Source organism: Podarcis bocagei (assembly GCF_964188305.1).
Source record: "Podarcis bocagei genome assembly, chromosome: 6".
In the NCBI taxonomy this organism is placed as follows: Eukaryota; Metazoa; Chordata; class Lepidosauria; order Squamata; family Lacertidae; genus Podarcis; species Podarcis bocagei.
Genome location: NC_138130.1, coordinates 75764789 through 75780507, shown reverse-complemented (window position 1 = coordinate 75780507; position 15719 = coordinate 75764789). Strand labels below are relative to the sequence as shown.

Sequence of the window (15719 nt, the reverse complement as noted above, 5' to 3'; positions counted from 1 at the left end):
ACCTCAAAGTGCAAGTAGATAAATAGGTACTGCTCCGGTGGGAAGGTAAACGGCATTTCCGTGCGCTGCTCTGGTTCGCCAGTAGCGGCTTAGTCATGCTGGCTACATGACCCAGAAGCTGTACACCGGCTCCCTTGGCCAATAAAGCGAGATGAGTGCCGCAACCCCAGAGTCGGCCACGACTGGACCTAATGGTCAGGGGTCCCTTTACCTTTACCTTTTACTTGGATTAACTGTGATCTTTATGAGAAATTTTTTAAAAATGGAGTGATGGTAGGATTGGAGGTGTTTACTTAAGACAGTAGCCATGAAGTACGACTACCAAATTTTGAATGCAGTATCATACAAAACATTCTTTCCTTTCTGTGATTAATTTTTATATTTGTTAAAAGATCTGCATGTCAATTTAAGCATGAACAATTATAAATGATTCTGCATATTGCAGAATCAAAACATGAGATTTGATAGCTGCTCAGAAGTTGACTGGAATAAAATTTAAGAGATCACATTTCAGTGCGGAATTGAGAGACATTAACTTTGAATTTGGGTGTTGCTATTCTGTGCAGAAGAGTAAGTTTAACTCATAGTTTCGGATTATAGCGGCAATATTCTGGGCAACTCTGACAGTTTCCAGAAGAGAACTATTAAGTGGCTCTAATGGGCTGCTTCATCTGAGTTTGCTTGGGTCTCAAACGCACCTCAAGATAGAACCCCTCTCTACAAGTTCCTTAAGATCTCCCAAAGTTATTTTCTTCTGTTTTGTTTATGTATTTAGCTGTGGTTATTTTGAAGATTTATTCTTTGGGCCAATTCTATCTATCATCTATCTTTCTATCTATCTTTGGAACTTACCATGAACAACTTCCTCATACTCTAAGAATGGCAATGGTGCCCACCTGGAAGGTGCCAGAACTGAGTTTGTGCAAGTTCACACACACACACACACACACACACACACACACACACACACTAATTCTAAGAGCATATCTCCATTAGCAAATGTAAAATGTGAACTAGATGATGATGGATATGTCTTCAGCAATTCCCACTACAGTGTTGCCCGGAGGAGGTAAGGAATTCACCATGATATGAAAAAAATTCCAGGATTGTCTGGTTTCCGGAATAAGGTTGTCCATGCAGACATGTGCGTAAAGAAGATAAAGGCTAGTCATATGAATGGGAAATGTATTATGTGAATTATTTATTCATCCTAATTATTTCTGAGATAGCAACTGCCTCCTTTTTTAATCTGAGCATATCATCAATTAAGCCTGCATCATCACTTTCTCAGACCTGTTTTCAGTTTAGGTATACTTTTTAAGTTAATAAAATTAAGCGTTATCTTGGGCAGAGCACTAAATTAATGTACTGCAATGACATGACATAGGAATGGGTGGGCTCTGGCAACATTCAGAATTAAGGTTCCATCCCTGATTCTCCCCGTTGTGCATCATTCACTGCACAGTTGGTTACTGATTACTACTTTTGAATCAAATATTTCCAAAGCATTATGCCTGTCAGGGGCAAAGTCATGTTAGGAGGTGATCTTTTGGGGAAATTTCAGGAGTTGGACACTTTGCTACAACTATACTAAGGTTGACTCCAGGGATGGATGGCAAATTTGGCATTTGCAAGGACTCCAAAACCAACAGAGTCCTCTGGCCTAACAAGTGGTAACACTTTGTTACCCAAAGAGTATCCAAAATGTCCGATGCAACCTAAGAGCATTCTCATTTTGCATATTCCGCCTCTTCTAGGTCAGGGGTCCCCACTAAGGATGCTGTGCTCAAGGGGGACTCAAATCATAGTGCTAGCAGTGTTTGTGCAAAAGGTGTTGCAACAGCTGTGAATGCTATTAGTATATTAAATAGTTTTAGTTGTTTGTTTTTTAATTAATTTTGTTGAGAGGAAGGGCACAACATTTATTTATTGTATTTATATCCCACTGTCCTGCTAAGCAGCTCAGAGAGAGTTCATGTGGTCAACCATTTTAGCAGTGATAGTGGTTAGATAGCATTATCATCAGCGGTTGGTTGTCTTATTTGTCAAATCATAGAGCTGGAAAAGTGGACAAAGTCATGCAGTCTCAGTTTTCTTTTCAATTGCCTTGCAAACTTTCTTCAAAGAAGTAAGTTTCTTCCAAGCAGAACGTTATCACATACCCCCTTGTTAACCAATGCTAGTTTGTATAACTTTCTTGTATGGTAGTCCCTGTAGCAGCATTCTCCAATATGTTGCCCTTCATACGTTTTGGACTATAGGCCCAGACAACATGGTTTATGGTAAGGGATTATGGGATTTACAGTCTAATGCATCAGGAAGGCATGAAGTTGAGGAAAGTTGCTGTATGGTTTACCCAGTCTTGTCCAACATGTGTCCTTCCATATGTTTTGGAATTAGAGCCATACTGGTTGGGGCTACTGTAGGTTGTGCTTCAAAACATCTGGAGATCACTAGGTTGGGAAAGGCTGCTTTCCCTCTATATAAAAAAAATGAACCATGTTTTGTCTCCACGTGCTCATCACTTTGAAACATGCAAGTATGTTGAATGGAAGACCAAGACCACCAAGTGAATAATTCAGTGAAAATGAATTTCCGTGCATGCTTACCTTGAATTCCTGACAGTTTTCTTTAATATTAAGGAAGTGAGGGAGGAGCCCCTTTACTCACTGCTGCCAAATGGTAGATTTTGCTCAAGAACATAAGAAATGTTTTCATGGATCAAACCAAAGCTCCATGTAGTCCAGTTTTCTGCCTCCAGCAATAGCTCAGGTTGCTTATTACAGTATTGAATTTCACAGCTCTCCGCCCTGCTTCTTGAGTTTTCATGAAATATAATTTCTTCTTTGCATTGTTTTAGTTTTGCCTTTCATCACCTTGGTTTTTCTTTCATGATTTGTAAAAATGTTTGGTTTGACGAACATTGTACCAGTTTTCAAGAGTGACAATGCATTTCTTCACCTGTTATGTCACTAATTATTAATTATCATTCCCAATTACATATTTCCTTGGTTTTCCAGTAACACTATTAATTTTCATCCTGTCATGACAATTTCCATCTAAATAATTTTATTATTATCTTTATGCACTTCCTTTGTTGGGACTGTGTGAAAGCCTCTGCTGGAATCCAAACAATTTAGGTCCGGCACATTTCCTTTATCCACCCAGTTTCTCACTAATGTGCAACACCGATCACACTGAAATATTTATTTGTGTTGTAGCAGAACAAATGTAAAGGTGCTGCTATGATTTTATGGTGGAACCCTGTTTATCAACTGGTATTATTATTTTATGCATTGGTGGTAATTTGAGGCACGGGAGACAATACCATTCAGTATGAGAAACGGGATTGTAAAGATCACAGCATTATGAGAAACAAATCCTAATGCTTTCTATGTTGTGACAACGTGAAGATTATAAGGAAAACTCATGAAATGTATTGAAGCTCTCAGAATTTCCGTTTCATTTCTGCCATACAAAGAATTTATATCTTTAGCAAAAGAATTATTTGGGCAAGGCCTCTCAAAAGCTGCATGCTGTCAACTGTTCCTGTTCTTTGGGAACATAAACAGGATCTAGGGACAGCTTGTGCAAGAAAACAGTTGGAATAGGGAATATTATAGCTTCTCTGCAGCCAACTTGATTATCGTCATCACCCTGTGTACGAGGAAACTGTCAAAGAGGCATTGTGAAGAATCATAGAATCGTAGAATTGTAGGATTGCTCGATTCTACCTCATCAACAGCTGTAAGAGTGGCTTAGGATATTTCACAGCCCAAGTCCAGTTCCTTTTATGCAGCCATTAAACTTAAGGTTTCTTGTTACTGGGCTGCATCACAATGGACTTCCTGAACAGCTCCTTATTACAATCTTAATATCTTGAAAATCTGATATTGATTTAACTGTTGGACACACTTGTGAAAGCAACCATTAAATATACATTATAGTAGTCTTTTATAACCTGGCACCCTCCAGGTGTTTTCCCCCACACCTCCCATCAATAATGGCTGGTGTAGGAGGAGGTGTGGTTCAAAATATCTGGTGAGTGGCAGGTTGCTAAAGGCTGCATTATAGCCTCTGTTAATGTCTTCTTGCATTCAGTTCTGAAACTTTAACCGTTACTACACCCTTTTGCATGTTTACTGCTTAAATAATATTTTTTTAAAAAAATACCTCAGTGATGAGAATTTATCTGGGGTAAAAAAACAAACAAAAAATACTTCATAACATTAAATGAGTAATGTCTGACAGTGGGAACTGGGTTGGTCAATGGAGCAGTGTGTTGCAGAAGATGGTACAGTCTACAAATTAGTACTTACTGCATGTGGGTGTTTTCATCTTTGTTATAGCTATGTGTAAATATCCTACTGAATTATGGGAGAAATTTTAAGAAGTATTAGCTAATGCATGTGATTGAGCTTCATTGAAATTACAAATACAAGAATAGAGCTTTTTATTTATTTAAAAACTCCGTGCCCCACCCTTCAACATTATTCTCTAAGAGTGGCTGGCAATCACCAGCATAATTAAAACAATAAAGCAACATGTCATGAAAACAGCAGAGGTACACTCACTCATCACAAAGAGTACTAAAGCTAAATTTCAGTGTGTTTTTTTTAATCAATCTTAGCATTTTTAGATATCCAGAACAAGTTTACTTTTTCACTTTTTTGTCCTTCAAAATTACAGCTCTGGTTTATTGTGTAATTGTATCTTCAAAGTCAAATATTTGGGAAAATTTGCAGGTAATAGTCTACAAGAGGCTTTGCCAGCCTGGAACCTCCAAAATCTTGCTGGACTCCATATCATTCCTGATGATTGACCATGCTAGCTGGGGTTGATGAGAGCTGGAATCTAACAAAATCTGAGGGCTGGTCTACAGCTTTTGGGGGGAGGTTTCTGACCTTGACAAGATCCATGAGGTCTTTCTCTGAACATAAATTGTGTTGATATTTAGTCCTCTGGTGGTTAATTATAAAGTTGAGACAAACCATGAGTCTGGGTTTGGACATAATTTTACTTGAACCATGGCTTAGCTCTGGGTAGCACAGCATCAGCAAGGGTGTGGGAACAGCAGAGCAACCCTAAATTTGCTGTGAGTACCCACATACAGTGGTACCTCGGGTTACATACGCTTCAGGTTACATACGCTTCAGGTTACAGACTCCGCTAACCCAGAAATAGTGCTTCAGGTTAAGAACTTTGCTTCAGGATGAGAACAGAAATTGTGCTCTGGCGGCGCGGCAGCAGCAGGAGGCCCCATTAGCTAAAGTGGTGCTTCAGGTTAAGAACAGTTTCAGGTTAAGAACAGACCTACGGAACAAATTAAGTACTTAACCCGAGGTACCACTGTAATTGTTTGTTTACGTTAGCCATGGAGTGGCTTAGCACTGCATGCAAATTGAGAGTGTGTGACCAAACAATTGATAAATACTATTAGGAAGAAACAAATAAAGAGCATGTTTTTATAATGAAAATGGCATAGAATTGTTTAAACAAGACTTGCATTTTACATTACAGTGGTATGGTTTTGCCCATCATGTAATGCCTCCATGGCATTGGGGGGGAAATGGCTTCTATTAGTTTCACTGGTTCCTAATTATTCAAAACTGTGTGCAAATGATACCAAGTTCTTTTTGTTAGGGAATAACTTGGTGAGTACAATATTAATAATCCTAATTTGTAATTCATGAATCACTTTATATAACATTGGCCCCAAAGTCGACTGGTTTGGCATTTACTAATGATATATTTTGAATGCTTTTTTAAAAAAATGATGCATCTGATGATTTACATACATTTTTCACAGACACTTTTTGGGTGAAATTTCTTATTATATATGTCTTATAGGGAGCTTTAAGAGCTGATCATGAAATTAACAATATACTCCTCAGCTGCTTTTAAAAAAATAAATAAACATGAAAATACTTACAACAAACAATCCCTATATAATCCCCAAGCTTCTTTACTAGTGCCTGTTACATCCTAAATCAGCAACATAAAAGATAATGTTTTCCCCCCCTTTTCCTTTCTTTTTCTTTTTCCAGTTGCAACTGCATTGCCAATAATTATTAAACAAAATGCAGGATTGGCATAACAGACTTTCAGTGTGGAAAGTTAGTATACGAAAACCAATCTCACATCATTCCTATGCCCAGCTGCACCAGTTTACATTTCTCCGAAGTCAATATGCACATGATTGCATGCAAGATTTCAACCTTAAATGCTGTAATTTTTAGATTCATGTGACTCTGGGTTTGTGGCGACATGTGGTTGACTGTATGAGGGCTGTCTTTGTGTGTTTAAGGAAGCTGTAAATGTACATTGCCCAGCACATACCCACATTTTAGTGCTCCACCAGTAACTTTATTTCTTTTTCTGTAGACCAGAAAATGAATGTACCCATTGGAAACTCTGGACATAAATGTGTAATCTCACGACCACTTCACCAGGAACATTATCAAGCCACCCTGTGTACCCCCACAAGGTTGTGGTTGTATGAATTGGCTCCCTATAATGTCTGGTGGTGATGCTTATGTAGGAAGCATCTTTGTTTAGAAATATTTGTAAATGTCTTCTCCATGTTTTGTTGTTGTTAAATTATAGATAGTAAGAATCTAGTTAACATATTGTAACATTTTGGGCTTATTTCTTATTTTATATTCTTTCCCTTCTATGTTTTGCTTGGTTTTTTAATGTATTTTTTGTTACAGACATATAAAAACCATGGAATCCTACTATTCCTATATTTATTTTTCTTTTTGTTTATAGCATAATAATCGCTGACACTTTTAACACCACCATTCCAGTTGTTCACATTTGAAACTATGTTATTCATTCCTGTGGTTAGAAAACCCAAACCCTAACAAGTTGCTGCTGCTTCTCCCATTCTCTTGAAGAACTATTCTGTAATTTTGTATAAAAAGTGAGATTTACAACCAGTTGTTTTGAACAAAAATAGTAGACTATTCAACGTATTTTTCATTTCTATGCAACAGTTTGAAATTTAAAGATTCTATAGAGCAACCTTTTAAAAAAATTGGATTGTGGGTGTAATCCACATCAACAATGAAGTCAGCAGCAAATCTATAAAGCTTGAAGATTTTGTTTGTGTTGCCTGACACTATTTAAAAGTGCAAACTCTCTTTTATTATAGTTTCGTCCTAAAATGTCCCTAGTTTTGTTTTGCTTTTTGTTGCTCATTCCTCCCACAATCATGGGTATGTAATTTCATCTGTCTTTTTTTAATTGTTATGCCTGATTCTTTTAATAAGTTAGATTGTTGATATAAAGGAGCAGGAGAATTTCTCTCTCCCTTTTTTGCCACGCTATTTGGAATCCTTTAATGTAGAGCTGTATTTTTCTGTTCTGAATTGCCTTCTTTATTTCCTTTCTTCATTACAAACTACTCTGGAAAGAGCTTTTCTAACTAAAAAAAGAAGAAGAAAAAGAAGCTATGCTTGACTGATAATGCATTGCTTTGGATGGTGAAACATTATGAAAGTTTAATTTTTAATTAAATCTGAAATAGCAATTATAACTGAAAGAGATTTTAACCTGTTTCTTTTCAGAGTGCCTGAAGTTACATTTTAGATGCTGAAATCATTGCACCTTAAAAACAAAAAAGATTGAGCTGCACTGCATTCTTGTAAGTAAAAGCTTTTTTTGGTACCTTTTGTCAGTCTTTCTTTGACACAAAACTGTTAGCATAGTAACTAGACTTGGGGGGCAGCGGTCAGGCTGTCCTTGAATAGGATTTAGGAATATTTTGTATATAAAACACACATTTTTGGAAATCCAAATGGTACTGGGTTTTTAGTGTGCTTTATGTCAAACCCTAAATTGTTAATCTATTGTGCTGGCTGTTTCAAATTTCATTAGGAATGGTGTAGAGCTTTTTCTCCGTTGACATATATTTTCTGTCATCCTGTCACCAACAATTCTTGCACTTTGGTACAAGGAAGGATAATATAAAGTATCAGAATGGCATCAGAAACAGTATTCTTTCCCCTTTGTGATGTCAAAATAATTTTTTGTCCTGTGCTGTAATGAAAATAAAAAAGAAGAGCTTCTTGTGATACCACAACAGAATTCAGATGCCTCAAACACAACTGAAGTTGTATAATTCCTTGTGTGTGCATTGAGGGTACTTATGTGCATTGGTGCCCATCTGATCTATTGTGGCATAAAACAGTCAAAATGGTATTTCTTCCCCCCTTTAATAAGAAAAGAAGCTATTTATAAAAACCCTATTATTCTATAAATGAGGAATAGGCAGACTTCTGGCTTGCAGAACTTCTTTGTTTTTTTACTATAACTCCAAGGTCTGCCAGCTGGAGCCTGGTGCAAAATAGTGGCTCAAGGTGGAATAATCTTAGAATTAATGAACAGGTTGCCCCTGACCACATTCTCAGCTCAGGGATGTTATCAGGACCAGAACTAAGTGCATAATGCTTTAACACAATTTGTTGATCTCTGGTTTATTGATACTGGATAGCCATTGTTACATTTATTAATCCTGCATGCTTACTTCGTTCTTCACTTGTATCAGTGGTTTATCTGTACACAACTTAGGGAAATAATAATTCTAATAATAATAACAAATAATTATAATAATAAATAATTATAACAATAAATAATTATAACAATAAATAATTATAACAATAATTCCTGATTTCCTGCCCCATTTCTCGAAGGAGATCTTTTTGTTGTTGCTTTTGTTAGTTTGGACTGGGGAGTTGGAAATCCTTTCAAATTTTCAGCAGATCATCCATGAGATCATCTGCACATCATCCACAGTAGATTCCACTCTACCTTTTGTCCTCCCCTGCTAATAATACATGATCATTTACTAGTTTTAACAGCACATTGAAGAACTATCACAGTGCCTCTCTTAATTGTTTTTCACATGATCATGCAGTAATCTACCTTTCTATTCTACCAGTAGTGTATATCTACATGCACTGTTTTCTATTCATCCCTGATATCAATGTAGCCCGTGCCTTGCCCTCTTTCCCATTACCATCTAACCTCTTCTCTTGAACTCATATGCTTGACTTTCCTTTTCCTTCCTTCTGGCAGCTCTATTATCTTTGTCAATTCTAGTATATACTCCTGACTGTGGTCCATCATCTCATCTCCAATTGCTGATAATTTTCTAACCCATGGATGGGTTGGCTCCACTGTATACAGCAGTGGTGGAGAATCTTCAGCCCATGGGCCTAATTAGGTATGACAAGGATCATAATTTGACCTTCAAGGTCATTTCCCCCAAGCCACACACATCTGCCCCACACCTGGTAAAAATGCATCTGCAAAGAAACAGTTGGGAACCTTAAAGCAGACTCCTAATTGTTCCTTGGCAAATAGGGCTTGCATTTGGTGCCTTTTGCATTTGGCACCACATGTAAGCCCTGCTGGGATTGTTTCCATTTGGGAGCTTGTAACCTGCCAAAAAGCGAGATTTGCAAGCACCACTAGCCAGCTGTTCTTTGCCTGCAAGGGTTGATTTCAGACCATGTAGACAGAGGCAGCTGGGTTTGCAGGCATCACCAGTCATCTGTTTGGTGGCACTTGCAAACCCCTGTGCAAAACCCCACGTTGTTCGAAATCAACTGAAAAATCACTTGTTTGCTTCGCCAGATTACATCCTTGGCTGATCCCAGATACTTGCCTTTTCTGTACCTTCACCAGTTTGTAGGTGCACAGTACTACTGGTCTCATACATTGGTATGAACCTGCTTAGCAATATAGGGAGCTGTCTCATACCAGCAAGTAATATCACCCATCCACCAAGTTTGGTATTTTCTACAATGACTCATAGTGGTTCTCCAGTAGTTTTCCCCCATACCTATCTGGAGATGCAGGCATTGAACCTGAGACCTTTCACAGTGGTACTTTGTGTTATGGACGTGATCCATTCCGGAGGCCCGTCCGTAACATGAAAAGCCCTCAACTTGAAGCGCTGTGTCTGCGCAGGCAGGCGGGCAGCGTGATTTAGTGTTTCTGCGCATGCGCAAGTGGCAAAACACAGAAATAACCCATTCCGGTACTTCCGGGTTGCCGCATGTCGCAAGAAGAAAACACACAACCTGAAGTGGACATAACATGAGATATGACTGTACATGCAAAACATGTGCTGTATTGGTCAGCTATTGTCTTTCTCCATGTTATAAAGTTGCAAAGTAGAAACTGGCCCTTGTTTTTGACTGGTATGATCAAACTGACAATTACAGGCAAGTGAGTTGGTCAAATAATAGAATCCATCTTCCAAATTTAAGTTTAAGTATAAACAAAATTGTAGTTTAAAGTAAAAGCTTGTGAAACACTGCAAACTAGCTTGTGTTTCTCATTAAAGATCAAAATGTACAGCTGGATAATGAAACCCAGAAAGTTCTAAGTTCTTCCCAAGTTGCTTTTTTATTGCGCACTGCAAACTGTTATGCTTCAACAGCTATGAGTTTCCTCCTTTAAACATTAATGAATTTGCTTTGGAAGTCAAGGATACCACATACTTACAGGTGCATAACGACCCATCTTATATAGAATGCAAGCCAGGTATTGGGCAAACCATGTCATTTTCTGTCCAGACTTCTCAACATCTATACCAGAACAAAAACAAACATAAAATAGACCAAAATCTGTTAATTTTTGGCACATAACCCATTTGCGTGCATGCTTGTACATGCTTGTACAAGGTAGTAACATATTTTACACTGGAGTGTACTGTCCAGATAGTGAAGCATATGCAAAATTTCTAGTACATTGTTTTCACTCCCTGCAATCCACCTAAGCTCTTGGAAGAGAGTTGAATATAAATTTATTTAAACAAACATAAAGCTTCTCGCTTTTAAATCCTGCAAAGAATAGAGAAATGGAGGTGCTATTGACAATTGCAGTTACACATAGATTGACAGCCTTGAGCCAATTCTCCCAAAATGTAATATTGTCTTTATTAGACAATGAAATGAAATAAAATCTAGTCCTCAAAGCGAGATGTTTTGGGAGGGGTTTACACACTAGGCTGTATCTTATAGAATGTAGATGCTGGGGGGGGTATAGATGAGGGTGCAGGGGTTAATGCTGGCTGAAGATGGCATGTTTTGATCTAATACAGCGATCGACAGTTTAGTGGCAAAAATGTGGATGTACTGCCATTATTAGAGATTGATCAGAACAGCTGACTGGACGGGGTGTGGCAGCAAGGGTCTGACACCACCAGGATAGGCAGGAGTGGTATTGTCTCAGTGGCTTAAATGAAGGGGTGGATAAATCATTATAAAATAATCATTGTAAAATATAGTTCATACATCAGAAGAAATGAATAATATTCAAAATGGCCTTGATAGAATGGAAGACTGGGCCAGGACTAACAAAATGTAGTTCAGCAGAGTCAAAAGCAAAATTATGCATGAGATAGCAAATGCACAAGATAGAATGTGTGTTAGTAGCATGACAACAGGTACAAAAAGGCTAATATGATTTTGGCTACATTGAATCATGCTACTTCAAAATCATAGGCAGGCCACTTCGTTCTGTGGTAGTCAGACTTCATATGGAGTACTGTGTCCAGTTCTGAGCGTTACTCTAGAACAGGAATGAGTTCAGAGGGAGACAACAAATATACAGGTATGGGGGGGGGGGGAAAGCGTATGAGGAAACATGGAAGGACCTGGGTATTCTTAAGTTGGAGAACAGAAAGAATGAGGAGAAACATGACAACACTCTTCAAATCCCTGAATGATGTCACACAGGAATGGACGTAATGGTCTTAAGTTACAGGAGGATAGATTTTGGTTCAACATTAGCTGAAATGTCTTTTTTATTTATTTAAACAATTTGTATACTGCTTAAATCACAGTAATATCTAAGCTATGACAGGAGATTAAAACTGAGTTTAAATTGAATCAAGACTATAAAATCAGAATTCCGATAAAGGCCTTCTGGAATAAAACAAGTCTTCAGTAAGCACCTGACATTCAACAGGGAGGGACCCCCATCTGACTTAAACTGGAAGGGAGTCCACAGAATTGGGACCATAATAAGGAACAAATGTCTCCTTTTGAAGTTGAACCACACACTTGAGGTTTGACATTACGAGCAGTTCATCAATGGAATCAGTTACTTTGAAGGTTCTCCTTCAATGGAGATCTTGAAGGAAATGTGGGACAACCATTCTTTGGAGATGTACTAGCTGTGGTTTTCCTACATCAAGCACATGGTTGAACTAGATGGCCTTCAAAGGCCCACTCCAACTTTGTGATTCCATGACATCAGTAAGGGACCCTAAGGAAGAGGAGGGAGAAATGAAGCAGAGCAGTTTAGGCTTGGGAGACAAGGATGACAACAAATGGCATGTAACTGCATGGAGATGCAATGCAAGCTTCTCTGTTCAAGGTCATTTGGGGCCATCCCCCATTGGACCCGTCATGCTTTGAGAATGGAACAATGAAATGTAATTGCATAAGAATGTACAGAGCCAGTGATGAAACTAAATAAGAAAATGTATGTCTTAGCCACAGGGAGAGAAGGCTGCTTTGAAGTTTTCCCTTTATTTCTAACTGAAATTCATTATGAGCAGATGTTAAAATTTCTGTCTTGGCATCTGGGTGATCCCATTACATGGTAGTTCTTATGTAAGTAGAGGAAAGCTTGTTAATTTTTTTAAAAAAATAATTTGTAAGAACTTTTATTTTTATTAAAGCTGGAGCATTATATCTTATTGAGAAAATATGGGGCAAATTGTCAGCTCGGCAAATCAACTAAGGTCTGCTGATCTTCATGGACTATTGTCTGGCTGAGTTAACTCCTCTCCCTCATTCTGGGTATTATGCAGCACCAGATGTCCGAGGTGATTAACAGGTCAGTAGCTGAAGAATTTAAAACAATGCTATTAAGAAAAAGCTATTTAGTATGAACACTACTGATAGTGACATCTATGCACTAAGGGGAGCTGCTGCTACTCCTGTCATTGCAATTACGTATTTGCCTCTTGGATTTCTTGTGTACTGCTAATGAAAAATGCCTGCGTTTGGGTATACTTTACAATATGAAGTAATGTTAACTAAAATTTGATGAAAGAAAATCTTAAAACATAAGCCAATAAATCAAAGACTGCATTTTATTATTGGGTTTTTTTCCTCCCAAGGATATATCATGGGACTTAACTATGAGATCAAGGAGAGTGCTTTTTCACAGTATTAGTTTAAGATTTGAAATATTTTTTGCCTGATTTTTATAAGTTACAGGACAGTTTCTGAAACTAAAGGGGTTGGAGATCTGTATCTGATTTGGACTCTGATTCCATTCTGGTCTTTGTCAACCTATCAACTTTGTAAATCCATAAACATTTAACATGGATATTCACAATGAATAAGCAAGTTTATAAACATTTGTAACTCATTATTTGTAAATTTGGATGAAACAAGGTTATAGAGAACAAAACTCATTTTGTCTATCCATTGTGTTTGCTGATAGTGTATGTAAGTAGATGGAGGACAGTATGCATTTTTGTCCATTCAGTCACACTTGGAAGCATTAGAAAACAAACTTCTAGAACTCATGTCAATGTAACATGGAATACAAACATCCTAGATTATTTTTGGGCATACCAAACATCATAATGTCAATTTCCAAAGGACCTGTCTTTCACAATGATGCTTTGAGGAGAAAGAAGCACCTCCAACCTCCAAGTTTCGCACTGAAGGTATCTAATGTATCAGGGTCCGATAATAATCATAATTGTATGATTATTGTATGTTGCCCCTGGGTTGCCCCTGCCACTCTTGGCAGCTTCCAACAGATATAAAATCATAATAAAACATCAAACATAAAGAACTTCCCTATGCCTTCAGAAGTCTTCTAAAAGTTGTACAGTTATTTATCTCCTTAACATCTGATGGGAGAGCGTTCCACAGGGCAGGCACCACTACCAAGAACTGATAGATGATGGAAGATGATAGATAGATAGATAGATAGATAGATAGATAGATAGATAGATAGACAGACAGACAGATAGATATGTTCTGGGAAGACACTTCCAGGGCTGACATTAAATGCTGCCCCACTCATTTTAAGGTGGCTTTTTGGGAAGAGGACAAGGCAGCTGGATCCTACAGCGGGCTCATCCATCTAAAAAAAGTCCTTCCTCTCCCCACAGAAAAACACCTAGCAGCTGACTCTTGCTCAGGCCTTGATCCTGGTCATGCTAAGAGTAGCCAAATACTTTCAGGTAGAAGAGGCTTCAGTTTCCAGGAAAGCCAGCTCCTTTGAAATGCATAGAGAGAAAGCACTGGGGTGGAGGGGGGGGCAGGCTACACTGGCTCATCCAGCGGCCTTAAATCACTAAAAATATTATCACCTAGGAGGCTTCCTTTGTAGTGATGTTTAGTTCTGCTAAATCAGAGTCAGCCAGATATTACAACTAAAACCAATTTAACATTTGCAGGAAACTAGCATAGACCAACATCACAGTACAGAACTTGATATAACAAACTTAGGACATGTACACACATATTCATTCGCATGTTCATTCATAAATCCATTCTACCCTGTTCCCACATTAATCTAGGATTTTATTTTTTTAAGATCCATCTGGAACTACAGATACAAATACATATTTTTTTCTCAGTACTGTATATGCATTTCAAAACACATTTTATCCTAAAACATTATGTGGCAGGGGAAGGTGTTATTGTTACAAATGCTGCTACTTTTTTGAGCCAATGACACTATCGCAAAATTCAGAGAAGTGCAAAATCGTAAGGAAAGTTACATTTTGGTCTGTGTATTAGTCCAGGAGGTGCGAATTCAGTCAGGTCCCTTAAAATTTAGATAGAATTAATTTATTCTCCATTCCTAGCCAGTAAGTGAAACTCAAATGTAGGATTGCACTGTGAATGTCCTCCAGCATAGTGTGGCAGTATAGTTGCTGAAGTTGTACTGCTTTCATCACCTTATAATTTAGATTCTGTGCCCTGAGTTACTTCAAGAGCAGTTTCTTGTTGACATGTCACAAATGGTTCTTTCAAGTTGATGAGATGTACATATTTTATTGTTTCTAAGGCACAGAGATCACAAGTGTGAAATGAAATATTGCAGGAGGCATAAAAGTGAAGAGATGACGGTGGAATTTGCATTGGCTTCACTTCAGCACAGATGGTGAAAAACTTGAAGCTACTTTTGGGTCCTGAGACCTTGCTCCTTAGGCTAATAAATAAAGGAAGAAATGGGGGAAATTAATTCCACTGAGATCTAATGATTCATACTCCTTAAAAATATGAGCCATGGGAAATCTGCCTGAGTTTCACTGTGTTCTTGTATGCTTTGAGATATTTATTCAGTACAGTAGCATTTCTAATCAACAGTTAATCAGTTAATCAAAGCTTAATAATAAGAAATGCACTCTAAGTGCAGCATAGGCGTTCCATGTTTACTACAAGCTAGAGTGCAAGACTCATTGTAACTTTATCACAGTGTAATGTACCAAATAGTATTTAAGTCTAAAACGTTTCACTAAGAAACATTGTGAGGTCCAGGAGCTATCTGAATCTGGGACTGGAGAGTTTGCGCTCAAGCTCAAGGTTGCTTTGGGTCAGTGGGTGAAACAAAAAGTTAGGAGTCTGAAACACAGCAATCAGAAGATGCTTATTTATTGACAAGACCAAGAAGAAGGCCAGATCCCTAATATTTATTTATACTAAACCTGACCAAGACTTCAT

At 37.9% G+C, this 15719-nt stretch overlaps 1 protein-coding gene across 16 annotated transcripts in view; it reads left to right on the top strand.

Annotated features, from left to right (window-relative positions):
- Positions 1-15719, top strand: part of ZBTB20 (zinc finger and BTB domain containing 20) — a 487687-nt gene that overhangs the window by 166145 nt on the left and 305823 nt on the right. For 15 of the 16 annotated variants that reach the window (XR_014009073.1, XR_014009074.1, XM_081197924.1 and 12 more), the window contains one exon: positions 7572-7648. The exons of the other annotated variant lie outside the window; for it this stretch is intronic. The gene's annotated coding sequence lies outside the window, so the exon portion shown is untranslated. The remainder of the gene's footprint in view (positions 1-7571; positions 7649-15719) is intronic. 16 annotated transcript variants of the gene reach the window in all.